The 26,871-nt window shown below is 40.8% G+C and overlaps 1 protein-coding gene across 15 annotated transcripts in view; it reads left to right on the top strand.

Moving 5' to 3' along the window:
- Positions 1–26,871, top strand: part of LOC143022627 (uncharacterized) — a 179,800-nt gene that overhangs the window by 61,380 nt on the left and 91,549 nt on the right. For 4 of the 15 annotated variants that reach the window (XR_012966105.1, XR_012966106.1, XM_076180935.1 and 1 more), the window contains one exon: positions 6,131–6,215. The exons of 3 other annotated variants lie outside the window; for them this stretch is intronic. The gene's annotated coding sequence lies outside the window, so the exon portion shown is untranslated. Of the gene's footprint in view, positions 1–2,680; positions 3,033–6,130; positions 6,216–26,871 lie in introns of those variants that run through there. 8 more of the 15 variants (XM_076180938.1, XM_076180932.1, XM_076180928.1 and 5 more) reach the window with 4 other exon arrangements.

Below are 26,871 nucleotides of genomic sequence, written 5' to 3'. Positions count from 1 at the left end.
AATTCTCGCCTCATTCGATCCAACCCTGCCAACTATCCTCCAGACGGATGCATCTCGGCTTAACGGCATTGGTTTTGCATTACTACAGGACCACGGCAGCGGACGCCTACGCCTAATCCAATGCGGTTCCCGTTTCTTGACGGAGGCGGAGACTAGATATGCCACCATCGAGTTAGAATTACTCGCCGCCGTCTGGGCGATGCTCAAATGCAAATATTACTTGATGGGACTTCAGAATTTTACGTTGATGACCGACCATCGCCCCCTGGTTCCCATCCTGAACAGCTACACTTTGGACGCAGTGGAGAACCCACGTCTCCAACGCCTGAAGGAGAAGGTGTCCCCATACATCTTCAACACACACACACACCATCTTAAGTATACATACATACATATACCAAGGCTTTTTCCCCCTTCCAAGGGAGGTAGCCAAAAAAGGGAAAGGCATAAAAACAATCCCACCCATTTCATCCCTAAATACACTCCACACCCCTCCTCTCATCTGAGCACCTCCTGGATGACGGGTCATCCCTGCACCCTGCCCACCGCCCTGGGTCAGAAGCAGCGTCGCAAGACACAGTACATCCATAGCAAGGCCGCTTCATTTAATCGGCGACCCCCCCTCTCCGTCCCCCTTTACATATAAGGCGAGGACGGGGAGAAATCCCTTCGGGCTGTGTCAAATTTACTCGCACATACTACCCACCCCGCACATTCCTCCTCATGCAGTCACAACATCATCCATATACAACCATTCTTCACTCACCTCTGTCTTCCGTCCTCTCCCTTCCTTCCTCAACAGACATTCCCCTCTTCCCCAAAGCCCCCTTCACCCCATCCATCCACCTCATCCTAGGACGTCCCCTCATGTTCACTCCCTCCACATCTGCCTTCCATACCTCTTTTACTAGTCTTTCTTCACTCATTCTTTCCATGTGTCCAAACCATCCTAATATTCTTTCATCAACCCTATCTCCCAGCTCCTTTTTCACCCCTGTTCTCCTCCTCACCTCCTCATTTCTCACTCTATCTAGCCTAGTAACCCCCACCATACTTCTCAGACACCTCATCTCAAACACATTCAAACTCCTTCTCTCTTCTTCTCTTATGTTCCACGTTTCTGCCCCATACAGTGCTGTTGGCACAATCACTCCTTCATACAGTCTCCTCTTCGCATCCATTCCCAAATGTCTATTCCTCATTACACTCTTTAAACCACCAAGGCATTTACTCGCTTCTCTCAATCTACATTCTACCTCCACCTTCACTCCACCTTTTCCTGCTACACTTGCACCCAAGTATCTAAAACTATCCACTTCCTCCAGTCGCTCTCCCTTAATGTTCACTTCCAGTCTACTGCCACTTTCACCCCTTGTACATCTCATCACCTTACTTTTACCCACATTTATCTTTAGCTTTCTTCTATCACATACTCTCCCAAACTCTGCCACCAGCTTCCTCAATCCCTCCTCTGACCCTGCCACAAGCGCAGTGTCGTCCGCAAACAACAGCTGGCTCACCTCCCACTTTTCTCCATTTTCTTTAACCATCTCCAATCCCTGACTCACTACCCTAGCATTCACCTCTCGCACCACCCCATCCATGTATAAGCTGAACAGCCAGGGCGACATAACGCATCCTTGACGAAGTCCCACCTTTACTTCAAACCACTCACTCTCTCCATTTCTAATCCTAACACATGCTCTACTACTCTCATAAAAACTCTTGACAGCTCCCAAAAGCTTTCCTCCTATCCCATAAATCTGCATAACCTCCCACAGTGCCTTTCTGTCTACCCTATCATAAGCCTTTTCCAGATCCATAAAAGCCCAAAAAACATCCTTCCCCTTTCCTATAGCTTTCTCACATATCTGTCTTACCACAAAGATCTGATCTACACAACCTCTACCCGTCCTAAATCCACACTGTTCCTCACCAATTACTCCTTCTGTTCCTCTCCTAATCCTCTCAATTAAGATCCTCCCATAAGCCTTCCCTACTACACTCAACAGGCTAATCCCTCTGAAATTACTACATTCACACTTGTCCCCTTTTCCCTTGTAAAGGCACCTCTGTAAAATACATATTTTGATTAAAATTTCAGAAATAATGAACAACTAGGTAAATACACACACACACACACACACACACATTTTTGGACCTCTCTGTATTTCTCATGGGTGGGGATGCCAGCAGGCAAGGCAATTATTGGTTTTAGTCCTCACTTTGTCTTAGTGTAGGTAAAAAATACTCCCTACCTTGATCGAAATCACTGAAACTTGGGGTGTGAATGGAGTCTAACTACTTCCTCTTCCTCCTCTCCATCAGACTCGTCACTCAACCCATTATCTTGTTCAATTGGCATAATTTCTGTATTTTCCCTGCACATTTGCCTGCTTACAGCTCTTGAGTAAAATGAAGATACGTCAAACCCTGCAAACAAAGGCATACATACAAAAAATATTAGTATTAAACAAATGAATACACAAATACTGATAAGAATTATTGTATCCCCTATGTAGATGATGAATCGGTCATGTTGGTCATACGTTTCTTTGTGCGCCATATGACCAACATGACGGATTTGTCATTGACATAAAATGAGCTTGTAGTGTCTTTATTTGATCAAAAAGAGAAACAGTATGACGTTCTCAGATATCTATAACTATTTCCATTTCAGAAAAAAATTATTTGCAGCATGTAACATACCTGACAACTCCTCCATGATGAAATAAATAGCACCAGAAATACCGCGTTTCACACCACTGTTGATGTCATCAGCTGATGATGAACTGCCCAAGGGACTCTCGACCAATCAGCTTCAAGTGTTGTTCTCAGAGAGAGGAAACCTAGACGAATTCGTCAGGACAGACACACCGGTTATAACTGCTTTTCTATGCCAGTGAGACTCACCTGAAGCTTGACTGACGATTTCGTCAGGTTGGGATATATAGGGTTAAATAACCTCGCCAGCCAGTCCATCACTGTGCCTCCTTTTTTCAGACATTCTGCATGGCATCAATCCAACCCAGGTGCCTTACCTGCTCTCATCTTAACTACTTTCACTTTGTCTTCCCTTATTTCTCCTCCATTTCCCTCGCTCATCATGGTCATTTTCTTGGAGGTTCCCACTACAGCTACCTTTCCCTAGCTATCCTCCTTCACATTTAGCACTCCCTAAAATACTCTACCCACCTTCCTCTCACTGCCTTCTCTTCCATTATAATCTCTCCATCTACACCTTTTACATTTTCTCTACCTCATTTGCCTTTCTCCAATTTCATTCCAAAATTTTTGTTATTACTTATTTTATCACTCATACCCCATTTCATATCGGCCTCCTGTATCTTGTTTTACTTTTTACTTTGTACCTCTTATACGATTCCCTTCTCCTAATTTATTACTGTAGTCATACAGTGGCCGCAAAAAAAAAATGTACACACTAAGGTTTTTTGGATGATAAAACGCAAAAGTATTACTTTCATGGGTTTTATTCACACTTTATATTTACAAATATTTTCATTTAGTATTTGGTCATGTTTCCTTTGACCTTCAACACCATCTCAAGTCTCTTAGGTATCGATGCAGCGAGGTTCTCGAAGTATGCGAGGTCCATCTGCACCCAGTACTTCTTCAGTGCCTCCTTCAGCTCGGAAATACTGGCGGGTCGCAACTTTTCCACCTTGTGTTTCATGATGTTCCACGCATTTTCTATCGGGTTCAAGTCCGGGGAATTACCAGGCCACTCTAAAACAGTGATATTGTGGTCATCAAGGAAGGTTTTCACTGCTTTGGACTTGTGGGCAGGGGCACCATCTTGCATGAAAAAATCGCACTCGTGAATGTTCCAAAATGTCAGTAAATGTTCTCTTAGCACTTCAATATAATTTGCGGATTTCATTGTAATGTTTTTAGGAAGAAAATAAAGCCCCCCCCTGCCCTTGTTCCCACTAAAGGCACCCCATACCATAACACTGTCAGGGTGCTTCACCGTTTTAACCGTGTAGCGAGGATCGTACCGCGACACAGAACTGGGGCGACGGACCACTTTTGAGCCGCCCCTGACAAGCCGAAAAGTACTCTCATCGCTGAACATTACTTTCTTCCACTGTTCAGGGGTCCAATCTTTGTATTTCTTGCAGAACTTCACCCTCTTCTTCTTCATCGCCTCTGTCAGGAGGGGTTTTTTGGCGGCGCGGCGAGCAGGGAGTTTCAGATCTTTTTGCAGGCGGTGTTGAATCGTCCAAACAGACACCTTCAGGAGGTCAGGGTGCTTCTCCTTTAGTTCCACGGCAGTAATGGATGGTTCAGCTAACACCTCACGCTTCAAGACCTTGTCTGTTCGTGGGCTGGTCTTTCTTGGTGCTCCAGAGCCCTTCTTTCATGGTGGAATGGTGCCGGGTGGGACGCTGGCGGCTGCCTTCTTCAGGTTGTAGACAACCCTTCTTGTCACCTTCAGGTCTATGGCCATGCATATCACAGACCAACCCTGCTCCAGTAGGGTGATGGCACGAGTCTTCTCCTCCATTGTAAGTTTATTTCGTCCCATTGTGGCAAGTGGTTGTGGAGTTATAGGCCGTCAAAGTTGGTGAGCGAGTGCAAAAGCGGGCACTGAGGAGCACGTCAATTTAATCCCCACTCACCAAGCTTTTGAAGCTCACTGATGCTTTCTGTGGCGGGGAAGCAAGACGTCAGCCTATCACGTGGGTGCTACGTCACTCCCTAGCTCCTCCCACTATTCCTATGGTGGGAACGCAATAAAAATGTACATGCGGTTTCGCGTGTGTACATTTTTATTGCGGTGAAAATGTGTACTTTTTTTTTGCGGCCACTGTACTTTTATGGTGAGCTATGGGTTTCACATCCTGGAAAAGTAGTGTGCCAGGCTTTGCACATTTGCCAAAGTGATCCCTGACCTAGGGTTTGCCCGGGAATCTTCATCATAGAAATTACATAGGACTAAGAATGACTGGTCATTGATTGCAAGAATTGTATAAAAAGATTCCTAGCTCTACTATTGTAAAAACTGTGGACTGCTGTTTCCTGCTTTTTCCTGCTCTAGCTTTCCTCGTATCCCATAATATCTGCAATACATCCCACAGTGCCTTCCTGTCTACCCTGTCATAAGCCTTTTCCAAATCCATAAAAGCCCATAATACATCCTTACCTTTTCCTATAGCTTTCTCACATATCTTACCACAAAAATCTGATCTACGCAACCCCCTACCTGTCCTAAACACTTCCTCACCAGTTACTCCCGTTCCTCTACTAATCCACTTGATCAAGACCCTCCCATAAGCCTTGCCAACTACTTAAAAAGCTGATCCCTCTGAAACTATTACTCACACTTTTCACCTTGTAAAGTGGAACTATACATGCACTCCTCCAGTCCTCCAGCACACTACCCTCTCCTAAACATTAACCTCACCAACCAGTCCATCACTGTACTTCCTTTTTTCAGACATTCTGCATGGCATCAATCCAACCCAGGTGCCTTACCTGCTCTCATCTTAACTGCCTTCACTTCATCTTTCCTTATTTCTCCATTTCCCTTGCTCAACATGGTCATTTTCTTAGCGCTTCCCACTACAACTACCTTTCCCTATCTATCCTCCTTCACATTTAGCAGCCCCCTAAAATACTCTGCCCACCTTCCTCTTGCTGCCTTCTCTTCCATTATCATCTCTACATCTACACCTTTTACATTTTCTCTACTTAATTTGCCTTTCTTCAGTTTCATTCCCAAACATTTTTTATTACTTAAAAAAGATTTTATCATACTCTTATCCCATTTCACATCAGCCTCCTTTATCTTGTTTTATTTTTTACTTTGTACCTCTCATGTGATTCCCTTGTACTAATTTATTACTGTAGTTATATTATGGTGAGCTATGGGTTTCACATCCTGGAAAAGTAGTGTGCCAGGCTTTGCACATTTGCCAAAGTGATCCCTGACCTAGGCTTTGCCCGGGAATCTTTATCATAGAAATTACATAGGACTAAGAATGACTGGTCATTGATTGCAAGAATTGTTTGAAGATTCCTAGCTTGCATTGCATGGATTAGATTTAACAGTTGCATGATGCTCTTTGTAAGTAAATGTAAGTTACCACAATTGCATTTATTGCAGGTAAGGAGAGTGCCTCGATCTTCTGAACGAGTGGAGGTTACCAGTGTGCATTTACAGAAGATTGAGAGGAGGCTGTAGTTCACAAGTAAAGTGCATTTACAGTTATGACCATCTTGAATTGGTTTATGCTATGTAAAGTTTTGACTTTTGTGGTGCATTTATTATGCCTTTATAAATGAAAGGTATTATTTTTTCTGGAAATTTCTCCCAAAAATGCAAACCCTAAAGGTACATCAGTATTAACTGGTTACAATTGGAATTTAGTTAATGTAGACAAGTGTTTGGATCTACATTAGTTGGAGGTGGAGAAAAACTGTGGGTTCTTCTCTTTATTCTGTTGCCTCAGTCACTGGTGCTTTCCACCAAAGCCAGTGATGGTGTGTGGCAGTTGCCAACAGTATAATTACTTTACAGTTGTATACATATTAAGTTTCAAATTATTACATTATGGAACAGCATGGTCAATACTTATTTTAGCTCTATACATCTCTACACAAAGTAGTGAATTGCATTAACTGTTATATGGCAATATTGTATGGTTGAATCTGCCAGTTTGAGATGCAAGTGTCTTGGTGGTTGGACTCGCAGGTCATTCAAGCCAATTTGGCAGGTCACATAACAGTAGGTTCTGTTGAAGGCTTGCCACTACTACCAGGATCTGATGTAAAGTAGCTAATGCATGAGTGTATGCAAGCACAAAAGTATATATCTTTCTTGCAACAAGATAAATAAACATGGATTTGAGCAGTTTCATCATAGGAAAATACTGTAAAATTTACTTAATCATAAGAACAAGGAGAAGTAGATGTGTTCATTCACCTGGGCTAGATGCAATCTTGTGAAAGGGTGGTTTGCCTGCAAAGGTTGTGATAGGGGAGAGGAGTAGAGGGAAGTGTGTTGGTAAAGTCTTTCTATAGTAAGGGTAGTACCAACTGATGATGGAACGTTTTATGTTAAGGCCATGAGGAACTCTTGATATCTGCATCACTCATAAGATCATGCAACTTAGTGCTTTGATTTTATTATTACTCCTGTCCAATGATATGAAAAGGTCCAGTGAAATTAGGGTAGAGCTTTGAGGTGGGGGTGTGGTAGTGTGTAAACAATGCCTGAAAGTTCTAAAGTACAATTTCTCACTAAATGGTTGTGCAGATGCACCATATCCTTGGTGAGAGTGAATATTTTTTTTTTTTTTTTTTTTTTTTAAGACTTTAAATTTGCTACTTTGACCTTGACATAATCCTTGAAATTGTAGATGGAAGTTAATTCTGAAACAAGGTCGTGTAGTCTTTTTGTCAGAGCCAAAGAGGACAAATTGAGGTGACTCAGATTTACCTAGTTGTATTATACGAGAAGAGAGCTATGCTTCTGGTGACCCGTCTTTGTATCTCTTGGCATAGTTTTTTCTTAATCTTGTAGTGTTTGCACACTGTCTAATTTGTTCCAAGTACCTATCACTGTGTGGGAAGATTTTTTTTTTTTTTTTTTTTCCCTTCTTCTTTCTTTCTTAAGATCTCTTCTGTAATTATCTTTTAGTTTCTATTTTTCTTGTTTCTCCATTGACCCATTCAATAAATTATTCTTATCTAAGATTTCCATTCCCTTCATAATTCTATAGGTAGTAAGTCTCCTCTTTCCCTTTGTTCCAGAGTTGGTAATTCTAATTTGGAGAGTCTTTGTTCATATGTCATTTTGGAAAGAGTTGGTGCCAGATGTATACACCACTATTAACTAGTACAAAGATATAGTCAAAATAACAAAGAATTAACAGTAGTTAATCACAGTAACACCCCAATTGATCCTGAAGTAAATTTTTACTTTAAAGTTAACAAAAGATTGCGATTACTACTGTGATACACAATTTGACAGTTTCATGATATTAACTGTTTTGTCCAAGAAAAAGTTTATTTGACTTACCAAAGAGGGTCTATCATTAGTATTGGGGTTCTCTAAATGTCAATTCCGTGAGGGAATGCATCCCTTTGCATTATGCCCATTGAATAATTAAAAGTGGCTTTAAAAGGTCAGCATTAACTTCTTAAAGACAGCTTTAAAGATGAAGGAAGTATGATGTAAAAGTTTGCTGTAAGAAGAAAACTTTAAGACTTCAACTATTTGCTAAACTCGTTCTGGACAGTACTTCCTCTGGAATTGTTTGAGAAGCTTTAATTTCTGTGGCCTGTTGTATTGTTTTTCTTTAGAGTATCTGTCCATCCTATAGGTCTCTCGATTTTCCTATCCAAGCCATGTCCTTCCGCTTGTAATTCTTTCAGAATTTCCTAGGCGATGTTTCTCCTTTTCCCTTGGATACCTAGGTACACCAATGCATCTTTTTTTATCCACTGTGTCCCTAACTAATGTGGTGCAATGCATATGCACATACTAGTCTTGTGGGTGAGAGTCAGTAGATGTAGGTAGAAAGGACACTGCATTGTTCTTGAAGTTCTCCAACAATAACTTCTCCCGCAGTTTAGAAAACTGGTAATAGTGGAATTGGTCAGTAGTTGTTATAGCTAGATTTGTTGCCTGATTTAGATACTGGAACTACTTTTGCTGATTTCATAGCATCTGAGAATAATCCTTGCTCAAATGACTAGTTGCATATTGCTAAAAAATGATTTTTTATGTTTGGCATGATTTGCTCTACAAGGCTCATTGATTCCTAGATAATCAAGCGATTTCTTGCTTTGCATTGGTTTAATGTTATTCATAAGCTCGTTGTCGGTGAGTGGTTTTAAAAATGTTACTGATTTCGTTGTTTCATAAGTCTCAAATTTGATTAGTTTTTGTTTGCTTTGCGAGTTTAGGTCCTATGTGGGAGAGGAAATCCAATTAATTTGCTGTATCTTTTTTTGTTTTGCCTTTTTTAAATAAGGTCTTTGTATTCATTGTGATTTCTACTTTTTGGCCTAGCTAAGTTATCACTTCCCATCTTTTTTATATTACCTTAATTATTTTCAGAGTATCTTGGTGTTTTTTCTCGCAATTGTGTAGGATTGTTGTCTGTTTTTGTACATTTTGATTTCGTCAGTCGTGGACTTGCTTTTAATTAATTTCTTGTTGAGTTGGTTTTTCTTTTGACATGCATTCTTAAGGCTGTTAGTAATTTTTTTTTTCTTCTTCTTCTTCTTCGTCTTCTTCTTCATCTTCTTCGTCTTCTTCGTCTTCTTCGTCTTTTTCATCTTTTTCTTTTTCATCTTCTTATTCGTCTTCTTCTCCTCCTCCTCCTCCTCCTCTCCACTTCTCTCTCGGTGTATGATTGATGGGCATTTTCTGAATTGTAATCCAGATTACAGTTTTCTTCATTCAAGCACTTGATTTTGCAATACTTTTGTCATCTATTTTACGCTTTATTATAATTTCTGGTTTTGATTTGCGATGGGTTTCTATTGGGTTAATTGTGAACACAGGCAGGTGATCACTTAACCCATTAAACTCCGATGACAAGATTCTTGTCATTTGGTCAAATAAAAAAAAAAAATCATAACACCAAAACATGTAAATGCCGGTCCTCTTCAGTTTCTTGGCATTCTTCAGTGCATGTACTGTAGTCTTCCTTGATATGAAAATGACAATCGCATTCTGGGTACCATCCTATCATAGTTTTCCTAGTGTGTGACAAGCCAAAATGTGTCTGATCTGTATTTCTTTGTTACTCAGTTTCAATCACTTGATTCTCCACAATATTTCATCCACTGTTGTCCACACTAAAGTCAGAATCACTTTCACTATCTGAATACGACTTCACAACCTTTAATCTATTAATAATGATGTCCTCTTTCTCATGTATTGTTCAAATTGTCCACTCAAGCTTGAAGGGTTTCCACTTTCTATCTAAAGTCCGATATCTCCTGTTGTTGGGTGATAGTCTTTTAATAACTTGATGATAGTTGATCTCGGGAACTGTCGGTCTTTTCTGGCTTGCTCATTGGATATTTTCTTCTTTGGCCTTGAGTAAAGTTTCCACCATATCTGACAGTTTCTTGTTGCTGTTCCTGGTGGCCATTGTGCTGTTATTAGTTACACGTAGGAAGCATTAAAGAGGAGGTGTGAGCGGCACAACGGCTCGAACTTGGTCTCTAGAGGCTAGTGCAGTCTTAAGAGAACGTATCAAAGAGGTTCTGAATCAACATAGTCATCAAATTCAGAAGATTGTAGAAGTTGTCCAATAATACTTTCTGCTTGTATAAATGATTTGGCATTATCCAAATAAACCACTGTAGGAATTCCATATCTACTAGTAAATCGAACAAGCAAAAATAAACTCTGCAGTGGACATAGAATCCACGACCTCCAAATTGATGGCTTGTATTAAAAGGAGTTAATATCTAAAAGTAAGCCTTGACCTTATCTCCATTCCTGTCTCTAACCCATAAATGCCCCATGTAATAGACAACAGTATGGGCAAAAGGCACACTTAAATTTACTCTAGAGGCAGGTAAAAAGGAAGGAGAAGGATAGTTAACAGCACAGGAATTATTTCTTACAAAGCACAATCCTTCAATGTTTAAAACTACTTGCCTGGCCTTAAAGATCCAGAATCCATGCATGCAAAGGAAATTAAGAGTAGCTTGCAGTCCCATGTACATTACTTGGCAATGAGCAAAAAATATAGTCATGTGATGGGATTTGGACAAAAGGGGGTTCACAACCTTGTATTTGAGGTCAATGTTCTTGTCAGTATAAGTTTGAAACTTCAGTTTCTAGATGTTGAATTTGAGTTGAAGGCAGTCTCGTAATCTGAGAGTGCTCCACGCTGTGGTACAAAGGTTTTATACTTTAGTTTCATAACTGGTACAGCTGCACAGAAAACTATCGTTAGTAAATCACGCTAATCATTTTGACACAAAACAACGAAACTATTTGAGACAAATTGTTCACGCTGGGAAACTGTTGGTACCCGTGATGTTCCAACGATATTTTGGCTATGTTAGGCAAATCATAAATTAAGAGGCTTTTAATTCGCAAGTATTATGTAATATAATAAAACACTTTGTCATTGATTAATTGCCTTTCTTTTACATATTTTTGATGTTTGGCCAATGTTAGGCATTGCCAGACGATTGATATGACAGGTGCTATTCACTAGTGATGTGCCAGAACCAAAATTTTTACCGATACCGATACCGATATCGATATATATATATTTTTTTCTTTCTTTTTTAGCATTTTACCGATACCGATACCGATACAGGAATTTAATGGGTTACCGATACCGATATATACTTCTTAATTTTATATATCAAATTCAATTTTAATTTTTTTTTTTCTTTAAATTTATGATTTTAATTTGCAGGGAAGGACAGTAAAGTAGGAGCTAGGAGTAAAGTAGGGACTACTTGGATATTGGAATGGAAATTTTCCATTCCAATATCCAAGTAGTCCCTACTTTGCTAAAAAATAAAATGCTTAAAATGCTAAAAAAAATATCGGTATCGGTAAAAATTTTGGTTCTGGCACATCACTAATTAATTTTTTCCAATTTGGAAACAATTAAAAACAATCTATTGGCTTTCAATTTTTAATTCCATAATCCATAGCTATATGATATTTATAGAAAGTAGAAAATTAAGTGGCAAAAAAAAACCTGAAAAATAAAATTCAAACGATTTACACATTAAACTGAAAAACTTTCAAATTAAAATTGCAGAACATTAAAATTTCCCCCATCTCAGGTTTTAGTCTGTTCCTGTGGGGTGTGTAGACATTCCCCCCAACACTAAAAACTCTTTCACTCTCCACTGAAGAAGGGGGGGAAGACAAATACTTGTTAGCTATTGTAGCTAACACATTATATTTAGAATGGTTTGCCTTCCACCAATTAACAGGGTCTTCATCATCCTTCATACTCATTGTTATGAGACTGAAACACTTGGTAGCAAACTCCAAGCTTTATTCAACAAAATAACGGCTCTCAGATCTATAACATAAACAGACAAAATATCTAGCGTTAGCCATACAACACATTAACACAACATAAACAATTTATGACAAACATGCAACACAGCATGAACACAGTACATAACAGGACAAAATAAACACACATAAACTTACACATCAACAGAGGAGCTGCAAGAGGGGAACTACACTCGCCTGTGGTGCGACTGTAACTAACAGTACACAGTGATACCAAACATGAAAACAGTTACGCCAGTGTTGCCAGTGTACAATAATTACTGCCAGTGTACAATAATTACCACATTCTCCCCTCCTAGAAAAATTCAGCATTAACAAAATGGATACCATGTCAGAAATATCAGATTAGTCCCATCCGTAACGATCGGGGGGCTTTAACACGCGAGTCGACCTCCTTAACTCAGTGGGCTCAGTGAATGAATGAGAGTCATGATTAGTATGAGGCTGTACATCTTGTGTTGTGTGTGAACCCAGAGTCTCTATATTTCCTGGTGCCTCATCCGGGTAAGTAAGAGTCGTCGGACTCTCAGGACTTGGAGCTAAGTCACGGATAGACACAGTTGACTCACGCCCGTCTGGATATTTGACACTTGCGTACATTGGGTTCACATCAACAAGTTCTACCTGATCAGTTAATGGTTCGTGTTTGCTAGACCTAACATGCCGCCGCAATAACACTTGCCCAGGGGTCAAAAGCCATGTTGGTAATCCATTTCCGAAACTAGAACGTCGTTGGAACCTGAAGAAACGCTCATGTGGAGTCTCATTGGTTGCAGTGCATAAGAGTGATCTTATTGAATGCAAAACCTCGGGAAGCACCATCTCCCAGTGTTGGTTCTTCAAACCATGAGATTCAAGTGTTAAACAAACAGCCTTCCAAATAATCCCGTTGTACCTCTCAACCTGACCATTACCTATTGGGTGATAAGGTGTTGTTTTACTTGTTGCAACTCCCTTCTGAGAAAGGTACATCTTCAGTTCTTGAGAAATGAAAGAAGGACCTTGATCTGAATGAATGAAACTCGGCATTCCACAAAGACTGAAGATAGACTCAAGACATTTGATTACTGTTTTTGAATTCATATTTGAACAAGGAAATGCAAAAGGAAAACGCGAGTATTCATCAACAACTGTAAGTATGTACTTATTGTTTGTGGTGGAAGGTAAAGGTCCTTTGAAATCAATACTGAGGCGTTCCATCGGCTGTGTGGCTTTAATGAGGACCCCTTGTGCTGAACGATGGAATTGTGGTTTTTGCTGTGCACAGACTTTACAAGAAGCACACACCTTTTTCACATCATCTGTTGAGAAGGGGAGGTTTTTAGATCGCACAAAATGCAAAAGCCGAGTTACCCCAGGGTGGCAAAGATTCTCATGAATGCCTGTAAGATTCGACATTGGGAAAACAGAACAGCAGTATGCACGAGACAAGGTATCTGGCGCAACATTCTGTTTCCCGGGACGATATTGTATCGTATAACTGAATGATGCCAGCTCAAGCCTCCACTCTTGTATCTTGTTATTCTTTATCTTGGTTCTTTTTCTGTTATCCAACATGAACATTACAGAGCGCTGATCAGTAATCAGAGTAAAATGTCTTCTGGCTAAGAAATGACTCCACTTGCGAACCGCTTCAATAATAGCTGTAGCCTCCTTTTCTACAGCAGGATAATGCAACTCACTTCCCTGAAGCGTTCTTGACATGAAAGCTACTGGCCTGCCACCCTGGTTCAATACTGCTGAGATAGCGACCTCTGAAGCATCACACTCCACAACAAAAGGAAGGTTCTCATCCACAGACCTTAGAGAAGCATCCGTAAGCTGCCTTTTCAAGGTGTTAAAGGCAGCTAGTGCTGATTCACTCAATGGAAAAGTTTTTGTGTTTATCAAGGGTTGGATTTTATCGGAGAAGCCAGGAATCCATTTAGCATAATATGCAAACAACCCTTGAACTCTTCGCAAAGACCCTATATTTGTGGGAGGTGGTAATTCCTGGAGAGGACGTAATCTGTCAGGGTCAGGCCTTATGACATTATTACCAACACAATGCCCAAGAACATTGATTGTAGGCACAGACATAACTGATTTAGATTCATTGAGGGTAAGCTTCCGTTTCTGAATAACCTCCAAAAATTTCTTAACATTGCTATCATGTTCATCCTGAGTTGATCCAGCTACAGTAATATTATCTAGATATGGGAAGGTATCTTTAAGACCCTCATCTCCAACTAACTTATCCATAGCTCTCTGAAATACTGCTACTCCATTAGTGACACCAAATGGGACTCTGCAAAACTGATATAATTTCCCTGCACCCTCAAAAGCAGTGTACTTCCTCTCACTCTCTTTAATGCTAATTTGGTGGTATGCGCTCTTCAAGTCAAATGTGGAAAACACCTTGTACTTTGCAAGACTGTGCACCATGTCCTCTATCCTTGGAAGGGGATATGCATCTAGTTCTGTGTACTGGTTGATGGTTTGAGAATAATCAATACAAAGTCTCTTTTTGTGCCTGTCAAGTGGATCTTTTACAACTACGACCTGTGCTCTCCATGGGGATATGCTTGGCTCAATGATACTTTCAGATAGCAAGCGTGATAACTGGTCACTTATAAACAACTGATCATCTTCACTATAGCGTCTGGATTTAACTGCAATTGGTTTACACTGTTGGGGTAAGTTCGGAAACAGTGAAGGCTCCTCAATATCAGCTGTTGCCAAGGCACAGTTACTAGTTACCCTTAAACTTGGTTTATTTCCCCCATACTGAAAAGTTACACTCTCGTGCTGCTTTTGAAAATCATGACCCAAGATCACATCACAACATAAATCCTTTAAAACCCCTAGCTGAACACATGGATAATTCTGATTGACATGACCCAAGTCTACCATAACATACCCAGGGGAGCTAGTATTCAAAGATGCTGATGCCATTGAAATCTCCTTGCTTGCAAGAACTACTGTCAGCTTTAGTTTCTGTGCCACTTTCTCACTTATGAAACTGTCCGAACTGCACGAGTCAATTAATGCTTTCAGTGAATGACCATTGACAGTGATGTCTGTAGCTGCATGTGAAAGGTTCTTTGGAAAAGTGGCAGCAAGTGTGAGCAGAGTGGGGTTATACAGTGTAGCAGTAGTGCTGTCAGAAGTCTTACCCTTGGATCTACAGACTTTGGCAAAATGACCTGTCTTACCACAGTTGTTGCATGTAACAGCACGGGCAGGACAACTACTCCTACCTGTAATATGTAATGCATTACCACAAAAATAGCATTTCTTCTTTGACGAATGTGCAGCAGCGACAGTCGAGTCCACAGGTGATCTTCTTTCGTTGACTGCGGTTGTTGGCCATCACAAGGCTGTCCTTGCCGTCCTGGAACTAAAGCAGCTGCATGAGGAACAGGCAAGGAAGACGTGTAGGAATCAGCATTACGCTGGGCAAGATCCAATGTACGGGCCTGACTGTACCCCGCCTCCAGATCCAAGGACTTGTTTTCTAGCAGGCGCTGACGAATAAATGCTGAGGCAATACCGTTAATAAACGCATCACGTACCATCTCCTCCCGGTATTGTTCAGCTGTGACTGCTTTAAAGTTACAACCCTTGCTTAGTTTATGTAACTCTCTCAGAAATTCATCAAGGGATTCACCTGACTGCTGTCGTCGGGTTGCCAAAACATGCCTTGCAAAAATCTCATTCGGTAACTTGACGTAAACACTCTCTAGTTTTGCAACGGCACCTTCATACGTAGCACAGTCTTCGATGAGTTCGTACACACTCGGGGATACACAGTTCACTAGAGCCTTCAGCTTGTTGGGTGCGGTCTCTCCACTCTCCTCCATGAAGTTTTGAAAGGTTCGGTGCCAGTGTTTCCACTCCTTGGCCGCCGTAGGAGAGCTGGGATCCGTGTCCAGTCGACATGGCTTAAGCAGCTTAGCCATGACGAGTATTTTGTTGAATAAATTGTTATGAGACTGAAACACTTGGTAGCAAACTCCAAGCTTTATTCAACAAAATAACGGCTCTCAGATCTATAACATAAACAGACAAAATATCTAGCGTTAGCCATACAACACATTAACACAACATAAACAATTTATGACAAACATGCAACACAGCATGAACACAGTACATAACAGGACAAAATAAACACACATAAACTTACACATCAACAGAGGAACTGCAAGAGGGGAACTACACTCGCCTGTGGTGCGACTGTAACTAACAGTACACAGTGATACCAAACATGAAAACAGTTACGCCAGTGTTGCCAGTGTACAATAATTACTGCCAGTGTACAATAATTACCACACTCATACTACTTGATTTGTATTGAAGAAGCTCAACTCGGACAGTGTCTTCCAAAAGCTTCATCCTGGAGTTCTTTCTTGTGAGACATTTTCCTTTTTCTTCTTTTTTCTTACTCCTTTCTTCATTCCGAATTTCATCTAGTGTACTAGAGAAGCTAAACTCGAAGTGCGTCATGTCTATGTCACCAGTCTCACCACTCCCATCATCTCCCTTACTGCCTTCTGCTTCTAGTTCTTCACTTGATGACGTACATGTACCTGCCACTGCTTCATCTATGTTAGCTTTGTGTTTCAAATAGGCTGAAATTATCATTCGTTCCACAGCAGCCTCTTCATCATCATTTAGAATAATATCTTTATAGCGGGGGTCACAGAAGGTTGCAATTATAAGATTCTCATTTTCCTTGTATTTCTTGAACCTCTCTTTCATTGCGTTTTGCAAGGCAGTTATTGTTGATCCTAAGGGAAAAACAAAACATTGTGAATTTGTAATGGCAGTAACAATTTTTATTATAATTTTAATTTATGAGCACTATAAAGTAGCTGTAAATTTAGAAATCTAAGTAATTTTTTTGTACTTTGTATAGATCTACATTTCTATTTATTTCAGAATTCTTAAGTTGACTGTTAGCTTTGTTGTTGTTTTTTTATATTTTTGTTGCAAATTTTTATTTCTTTATTCATTATGAAACTAGACTAAATTCCTGATCTATTCAACTATTTAACTTTGTTCTAGTTCAATCTAGTTTAAGATACTCAGGAGGAAACTGAAATAGTAAGAACCCACAATTTTTTTTTTAATTTGGAAAATTTTAGTTCAAGTAAATAAGTATAACACAGAAGGAAAAGGATAACTGCAAGTTCGCCTTTGTGTTATAAACTGCTTGTTTTATTCATCCACAACTGTAAAAAACAACTTTCTTAGGGGTGTCAAAGTTTCCCCCAGTATGGGGGTAATTTTGGGGTAACTTTGACAGGTAGGTTTTTTCAAGATGGCCGCCATACGAACGAAGCTGGGGGGCACTCCATTTCAGATAAGAAAAGTACTCATATAGATCATAATTTTAATTTAAATGCTTAATATTTCTTTTAGGTTAATCCATTGAAATATGCCAGCAGTTTAAAATGAATTGAATTATTAATTATTTAAACGAAGCTGCTTGGCGTCGCAGAGTTTAAAATGAAAAATGTGTCAAAGTAGCCCCAGTTTACGGTATATTAATATTATACATACCTAGTCCAGAAAAGTTTGGAGCATTTGAAGCCTTTTGAATGTTGCGTTCCATGATTTTAACAGCGGGAATTATGTCTGAAGAATTTGCTTCACGTGAACTCAATCTGTAAATTAAAAATGATTTAGACGTTTAGAATAAAGGTAAATGTTAATGAAATAACAAATAAGTTTGTTAAGTCTGAAATATCATGAAAACAAATGAAATATCTACTTCTTTAAATAATGATGTAACAGGGGTTTTGAGTCAAAACCCCAGTTACATCATTATTTTTAATTTACAAAAAGCATGCCAAGGGTCAAAACTTTTGACCCTTGGCATGCTTTTTGTTGTACTTATATTATGAAACTGGAAAATAGTAACGTGGAATAAAATACCCTATGTGTAACTAGATGAGATCACTACTTTGTTCTACCGGTAACTGCGAAGATATTATTTTATTACTAGGCCCTATTTAATTTCTAGGCTTTAGCAATAGCAACTCATCTTGTGCATCTTTTTGTAAGGCTATTTATTGCCTACTGGTTTGCTTGTTGAGCATTTTTTAAAGTATGAATGAATGCACAAATGAATGATCATTAGAATGAGACAATGAGTAGACTGTGATACCTGCTCAAGATTCAAGAAGTATATTCTACACTTTCTGAAATAAAAGTTAGCTAATGAGCCTATTGATTAATTGAACTTTGGGCTTATTCTTATTCTATTTATCTTTACAAACATGTTTAAAGGTCTGTTTTTTTCATGAAAAAGTTTTTTCCGAAAAAAGTTTTTTTTTCAGGTTGCAACCCTATTCACAACATTATCAGACCTATAGCTATTTCAAAGTGAATCAAATAACTAAAAATTGTACTTACCTAACAGTTATATCATCAAAGCTTTTCAGGAGTGCTTGTAATTTTCCTATGATGCTCCATTTATTTGCATCAATTGATGGAAGACCAGGTGCATCCATGCAGTAATTGACAAGTGCTGCTTTTTGTTCATATATTCTTTTGAGCATGTGATACTTGCTGTTCCATCTTGTCGCAACGTCTTGTTTTAGCTTATGTTGAGGGCAATTGTGTCATTTTTGTAGCTGTAGTAGTTTCTGAGAAGCTTGAGGTGAATGATGGAAATGGGTTACAATAGACTTGCACATTCCAATAATATCTATTACAACACGTTGTTCAAAAACTGCATCATTGATAACAAGCTGCAATGTATGCAAGAAACAAGGTAGGCTCAGATACTGTGAATCATTGACAGCTTTTGTTACATTAGATGCATTATCATGAGATATGAAATGTATCTTATGACAGGGTATTTTGAAGTTTTCTATTACTTCATCAATCAAATCTACAATGTTTTTGGCAGAGTGTTTTTCAGGGAATGGTTTAATAGACAATGCAATGGTGTCCTTGACAAAGTCTTTGGTGAGAGTATGCCCAGTTACACTCATAAAGCAATCATTGGACAAACTGGTCCATATATCTGTCGTCAAACTGATATTTTGCGCATTGCTCACAATGCCTTGTACTTTATTGTGCACTTTTTCATAAAGCTCTGGGATAGTTGTCTTAGAGATGTATTTCCTGCTTGGGATCTTATAGTTTGATTTTAAGTGATTAAGGAGCCTAGCAAATCCCAGATCTTCTACAATAGATATAGGTTGACAATCTATTGTGATCATTTCAGCAATATATTTGTGTACCTCTTTTGCTGGAGCACTGTTGATGTCCCAAATCTTTTTGTACTGGAGAGTAGCTTCAAGAGTTGGCTGTTGAGATACCTGTTTTGCACTTGAACAGCCTGTTTGACTTTGACTAGAAGTTGAAGTTGAAATTTTTAGCTTTTTGGTAGGTGGAACATTTAAGAATGAGGCAAGTGTTGGGTTTGATTCAGCTGCTTTTTTCTGCTCCAATTCGGCATTTCCAAACTCATCAGGATGTTTATGTTGAAGATGCTTTCTAATATTTGTTGTTGTTTGGGTTTGCCTGTTTATTCCTCCTCTGCTTAATATTGTATTACAGAAATTACACGATACTTTTGAAGAATCATCTTTGCATACTGTCACTAGATTCCATATAACACTTTGCTTTGACTTAGGCATTATTGCTAGTTCTGGCAATTCTAATTGTAATTTAATAAATTTATCACAATATTGACTATCTGAAAAATGCAAGTTCAAATATTAAATATAAATAAATAATTACAATAAATAAATATTAAGAATGAGATCGAAAAGGGTAATAGGATAGTAGCCATCAGCTAGCTCTCTTCTCTTCTTATATAAGACGCAAATGATTCCACAACCACATGGCGTGAAAGACACCCTTTACTTTATATATTTATATAATTATTTATTTGTTTCATGAATGAAAGTAATTTAACTTAAATTTTCTCTCAAGGTATCGGTATCGGTATCGGTATTTATTTTTCAATACCGATACCGATATACCGATACCTTCTATTTTACCGATACCGATATATACCGATACCGATAGCTTGAAAATAAACCGATATTTACCGATACCGATACCGATACCGATACCGAAGCTTCGGTACATCACTAGAGTGAACATGAGGGGACGTCCTAGGATGAGGTGGATGGATGGGGTGAAGGGGGCTTTGGAGAAGAGGGGAATGTCTGTTGAGGAAGGAAGGGAGAGGACGGAAGACAGAGGTGAGTGGAGAATGGTTGTATATGGATGATGTGTGATTGCATGAGGAGGAATGGGTGGGGGGGTGGGGGTGGGGTAGTATGTGTGAGTAAATTTTGACACAGCCCGAAGGGATTTCTCCCCGTCCTCTCCTTATATGCAAGGGGGGACGGAGAGGGGGGGGTCGCCGATTGAATGAAGCGGCCTTGCTGTGGGTGTGCTGTGTCTTGCGACACTGCTTCTGACCCAGGGCGGTGGGCAAGGTGCAGGGATGACCCGTCATCCAGGAGGTGCTCAGATGAGAGGAAGGGTGGGAGGGGTGTGGAGTGTATTTAGGGATGTAATGGGTGGGAGTGTTTTTATGCCTTTCCCTTTTTGGCTACCTCCCTTGGAAGGGGGAAAAAGCCTTGGTATATGTATGTATGTACACTGTGGGATGTATGTGTATGTGTCTTTTCTAAGTGCATGTGTGGGGAAGGATTGGCAGAACATCTTGATGCCTTTCTGAAGGCAGTCTTTCACCATTTGTGTTGTTTCGAATCTGATCTTTATGACTGTGCGTGGGAGTATGATGACTTCAGTGACTTTAGTGTTTATGTTGAGTCTTTCAATTTCTACTTTGATTTCTTGTTGTGTGTGGTTTGTTACGTGTGGGTCAACTTGTGTGATTATGAGTGTTCTATTAGCTTTAAGTTCTGGTGGGTCCTGAATGTGGAATCTGTTGTTTGAGAATTGGTCCTTAGTTTGTTTCTGGCATAGTGTTTCAGTGGTTGTGTCGTCTGTGAGTAGAAGAAATGCGTTGTGTTGGTGTATGAGTTTATGTATGTATATGTTGTGTTTGGCTAGAGTGCCCCAAAGTTCCTTGGATCGTGACTGTCGGTTAGTAGGATCCTGACCCGACCCATTGCGCCGAGCGCAATGGGTTAAGCTATGGTATGTTGGAAATACCACTTTGGTATGGGACTACAATTGCTGGGCAATATAAACACGTATGGTGCGTTGGCTCTATTTTATTATGTGGGTTATTTTAAATATGTTTCGGAGTTCGACTACGGGAGGTACGGAAATGTGGCAAGATGTGGCAACTGTACTTACACTGCGTAGTAACCTTACTCTTGGCGATGGTACTACGTCGTGACCGCCTCCGTCAACCTTTGGCCCTGGAGTGCCGCCTCTCCCAAGCGGGCTTCCTGCTATGCGTTGTCCAATCACCTCTTAGGCCTACAACCACGTGACCTTGCATGGGGCGGAGTTAGCCCGGAACAAAGGGTGCGTCCCTGGGAAGCGTGGTAGCTGGGCACGACCAAGCCAAGCCAAGCTAGGCCCTTGTTTACGATACGCGCCAAAACCTACTTGCGCGCCAAAACCAACTTGCCACAAAGCGTTGTTGTGTCCTAGTGTTTTTGTTTGTTATACGTGTTGGGTGAAGGAGTGGTTATTGTAAAGGGATTGTTGTAGGGGTGGGTGGCGGGGCGATGGGGTTAATCGAACGGGTTAGCGGAAAGAATGTAAAACGTAGGCATACACTGACATTGCGCGAGCGTTAAACGGGGGCTGAATCTCGACCTGGGAGGTGGTGCTCGATACGGGAGAGTGAGGGAGTCAGGTTCAGACTGGTCAAACACGCGTGCCTATGCCGGTTGTGCTACAAGAGGCACGAGACCGGGAGGGAGGTTTCCCTCCCCCTCTACTGCAGAACAACCAAGTTTTACAGACCGCAGGGGCTATGGTTGCCTACAGCAGAGTTAAGGGGGACATGAATCGTCCGACAGAGCGAGATCTCGGAAGAAAGCGAGAATAGCTCGGATATCGGGAATTTTTAATCGGAGCTTCGGCGATACGTCTTCACTTCACGACAGCTGGTTGGGCAATGATAGTAATCGGTGGAGGAGGGACGGAACGGTGGTGAGAGCAAAACCTTCCCTGACGGGAGAGGTGAAATGCCTCCGCACTACAGTAACATTACATCACTATAATATCATGGCACCACGGAGGGAGAGGGGGGAAAGGGGAAGAACAGCTAGAAATAACGGAAGGAAGAGGGAGATAGATAGGCTGCCGGGCTTCCGGCTCGCAGGTATTTCCTACGTCGTCAAATACAGGGAGGGTAGAGCCCGTGTCGCCCAGACGAAGGCGGGAAGGGGTGTGTGTGTGTGTCGGTTAAGGCAAAAACTTAAACCTAAACTTAAATCTAATGACTTAAGCCTACAAAACTTAAACCTAAACTTAAATCTAATGACTTAAATCTACAAAACTTAAACCTTTTTTTTTTTTATCTTAACTCTTAAGTTTTGTCTATTGATGTGTGCCGATGCTCGCTTTTAATTATTCATGAAAAAAGCGGGGGGGGTATAGTTACGTCTAGAAAAAGGGGGGGTTACATTTCCGATAAAAAGGGGGGGATACTTCCCTCGGTCATGATTCTACACCTACGAATATATTGTGTATTGTGGAGTGGGTAGATCACCGCTTTGTGTCCTTTCGAAACTCAGCGGCAATCTAGCGTGTTCCACATGTAGTGGGAGTGTGTTGTCTGTGAGTGAACGTGTAGTTTCAGTGTTGATTTGTATCAAGATCTAAATATACCAGGTCTGACCGCTTGAGCAGTTCTGCGCAGCTTCTGACGTCATTTGGATGTTTCTGCTTTCTCTTTGTGAAACACCGAAGAAAACTGTGAAACGCTAAGGAAGACTGGAATTATTATATTTCCCCCCTCCCTTATCTCTCTCTTTCTAGCTCATTGCTATTATCAGTGTGTGTGTATTTACCTAGTTGTATTTTACGGGAAGGGGAGCTATGCTCGTGGTGTCCTGTTTTCGTATCTTATTTTATCTAAACTATTTTTAAATTCATGTATTGTTTTTGCACACACCACTTTCTCATCTAACTTGTTCCAACTGTATTACTCTGTGAGGAAAGCTGTTCTTTTTCAGGTCTCTTCTATAGCTGTCTTTTTTTATTTTCTTTCCATGTCCTCTTGTATTTCTGTCATTCCATTTTATCAGATTCTCTCTATCAGTAATTTCTATGCCTTTCATGATTCTGTAAATAGCTATCAAATCTCCTCTCTCCTTTGCTCTAGTGTCTGTAGTTCAAGTTTTGCTAGTCTCTCTTCATATGATAGTTTTGAGAGTGTTGGTGCCAATTTTGTAATTGCTCTTTGTATTCTTTCAAGTTTTGTTATACATTTTTTTGCACTTGGTGACCATATCGTTGCTGCATATTCCAATCTTGGTCTTATCAGGGTGATTAGAATTTTCTTCATCCAGGTATGTAAATGCAACTTTTATTGTTCTTATTAAATTATTGTGTGTGTGTGTGTGTGTGTGTGTGTGTGTGTGTTTTATGAAAAGGGGATATATCGTCGTGTGTGCTTATGTGTGTACATGTTCATGTGTGTGTGATTCATCTTGGTCTTTTGGATCACGTATTGGACTCATGATCGACAGCTATTTCCCTCCCGGAAGAGAACTCAGAGCTCGTATGTCCGATCTATGAACTTACACGCACACATCTCTCTAACTCCCCGCCCACGAGAGTTGGAGTAACGACTCGAAGCACAGCGAGACTGAAAAAAAAAATCATCCTGGAAAGGATTCGAACCAGGTACCGTCTATATCTTGCCATTGTACGTCAGACTCTCATCCAATTGCGCCACCGAATCAATAGTTTATTTATGTGTGTGTGTGTGTGTGTATTTATATAGTTTTATTTTACGGGAATGGGAGATATCATCGTGTGTACTTATATGTGTACACGTTCACATATATGTGTGTATGTGTGTGCGTGTATTTTATGGGAAGGTGATATATCGTCGTGTGTGCTTATATGTGTACATGTTCACATGTGTGTGTGATTCATCTTTGTCTTTTGGATCACGTATTGGACTCGTGATCGACAGCTATCTCCCTCCCGGAAGAGAGCTCAGAGCTCGTATGTCCGATCTATGAGCTTACACGCACACATATCTCCAACTCCCCGCCCACGAGAGTTGGAGTAACGACTCGAAGCACAGCGAGACTGAAAAAATAAATAAATAAACTTGGACTGGTTTCGAACCAGGTATCGTCGACATCTTGACTTTGTTTGTCCGACTCTACCGATTACGCCACCGAGAAACTTGATAATACAAATTGTATTTGTATCATTTTATTTTACGGAAAGGGGGAGATATCGTCGTGTGTACTTGTGTACACGTTCACATGTGTGTGTGTGTGTGTGTTTTATATACTTGTATATTACGGGGAGATATCGTCGTGTGTGCTTATGTGTACACGTTCACATGTGCGTGTATTTGCAGGGAAACGATGAAAATTAACATTTGGCTTAATTCCTCTTTGGTTTGAGCCACAACCCTTTATGGTACAATAAGCCATATTGTCAAGATCTATATATACCGGTATATATAGATTTTCATTGTCAGAATATAACTAATTGCGTGGAGCGGTGCGAGCGGAGGCAGCGACACTCCCCGTACGACGAGCCAGCTACAACTAACAGCAACGGGACGTGCGAAGCCCACTTTGAGCAGCCAGGTGATGTCACGGGCCCGCTGCGCCAACTCTCTCGAAATTCGGTCGGAAGTGGTTAGACCTGGTATATCTAGATCTTGATTTGTATGAGCTTCTCCCACAGACGGGAGGCACGCTCGTGTAGGTAAATGTTCAGTGGTTGAATGTCATCTTCCACGTGAAGTGCTTGTGCAGTTTTTATGTCAAGGTAGTGCGTGTTTGTAATGAATTTTAGTGCTTTGTTTTGAACCGCTTGCAATGTTTGCATGCTTGTCTTTGGTAATGTGTGTAACGGTATTATCGGGTATGTAAGTGTGCTCCGTTTAAGTGCGAGATACATTTTTTTTTTTTTTATACTTAACAGAGAGGTTTTTGAATCTCTGCAGTCGTTGTAGGCCGAGAGATGCAAGCACCTTCCTGTCGTGTACATGGGCCGCCCCACCATTGGTGGTAATCGTCCAGCCATGTATCTTGCCCTTATCTGCGTAATTGCGCGGAGCCCCGTCAATGACGACGGGTTCACGCCTATGTCCCTGTATGGGGATGATTTTAGATTTGTCTGTGTTTGTTCGTATTTTGTGTTTCCGCTCGTATGCATTTACTTGCTTTCGCAGTCGTTAAGGCAATACGCTCCGAGCGGCCAGGATATTTTATAATCTGTGTGATGTCATCTGCGTATATTATGTTTTGACAGTGTGGGTGTGGTGAAGGGAGGTCTTTTAAATAAATGTAGTGTTGGGCTTAATACGCTTCCCTGCGGTTCTCCACAGAGTGGAGCGAAGTATGGTCCATAGTGGTTTTGTATACGTATGCAAGCAGTTCGGTCTGTAATGAAACCACAAAGTGTTCGTGTGAATGTTGGGTGCATGTTCATCTGTGTCAGTTTGTGTTTCAACCCGAGCCACCATACCTTGTCGAAGGCTTTGCTCACGTCCCGCAAAACCAGATTAACCTGTTTTGCGGGCTTTAGCAGCATCAATCGTATGGTATGTTGTGTCGAGCTGTTTCTGTGCCGTGTAAGGCTCGAAAGCCATGTTGTTTAGGAAGCAGTATTTTGTTTGTTCTGATGTGTGCTTGGAGGCGTCGGGTAAGGATTTTTCAGATACCTTCCCATGTGTTTGTAGCAGTGATATGGGGCGGAGGTTGGTGATGGAATGTATGTTTGTGCCTGTTTTGGGAATAAACATCATAACCGCCGATTTGAATGCGTCGGGGAAGTATCCTAGAGCAAGTGCGGCACTGTATATTTCCGCTAAATTGCATATTACTATTTCAGGGGCATTAGCGAGCATAGGCTTAGATATTTGAGTCCTGCCCGGAGTTTTATTATGCAGTAGAGATAATGCGCTCTTAACCCCCGAGGCAGTGACTCTAGTTGCACAGCCTCTCACAGGAAGGCGGCATATGATGGCGTGGGGGAGGGGGGAGGTGATGGACGTGTGTTGTCGCATGTCCCTCGTTATGTCGTCTTCGTAGTTTTGATCAAAGTCCTGATTTTCCTCTGAGGAAATAGTCAGGATTGTCTGCCAGTGTGGACATAGAGCCAGTTCTTTGTCTTCCACATCGTAGTGTCTGATGCCATTAGTCTCAGTGATGTATGTTGTGTAACGTGCCTTACTACCGCCGGCTAAAATCAAGAAAACCTTTCATTAAAACAAAAAACGAAAATTTCAACCTAAAAGAAGCCTGGCAAGAAGAATGGACAAGGAAACTACCCACTGGGGGAAACTTAGTAACAGACCCAACTGAAATACTACCTGGATTTTCCAACCTAACCAGAAGAGAATGGACACAAGCCAACAGGCTGATATCACAACAAGGCAAAACAGCCGTTAACCTGCATCGCTGGGGCTACAAAGACTCCCCAATGTGCCCATCTTGTCATAACTCACCCCAAGATACAGACCATCTCGTACTGCACTGCCCAATCACAGCAGTGCCTGGGGGTTACCAGACTATCTATGAAGCAAATCAAACATTCATAGACTGGCTAGTAAATACAAAGTTGGAGGTGCAAGAAAGCCATACAATACTAAAAAAAAAAAAAAAAAAAAAGCCGGAGAGCTTCCTGACCGACCGCCAGAAGGCTGCCGGGTCAGTACTGAGGTCCATGCGGTCTGTCTGTTGTTG

The sequence above is a fragment of the Oratosquilla oratoria genome, unplaced genomic scaffold (assembly GCF_046742065.1).
Source record: "Oratosquilla oratoria isolate Oo_2021 unplaced genomic scaffold, ASM4674206v1 SCAFFOLD129, whole genome shotgun sequence".
NCBI lineage: Eukaryota > Metazoa > Arthropoda > Malacostraca > Stomatopoda > Squillidae > Oratosquilla > Oratosquilla oratoria.
The sequence above is the reverse complement of the archived record's forward strand: the minus strand, read 5'-3'. Positions and strand labels throughout refer to the sequence as shown.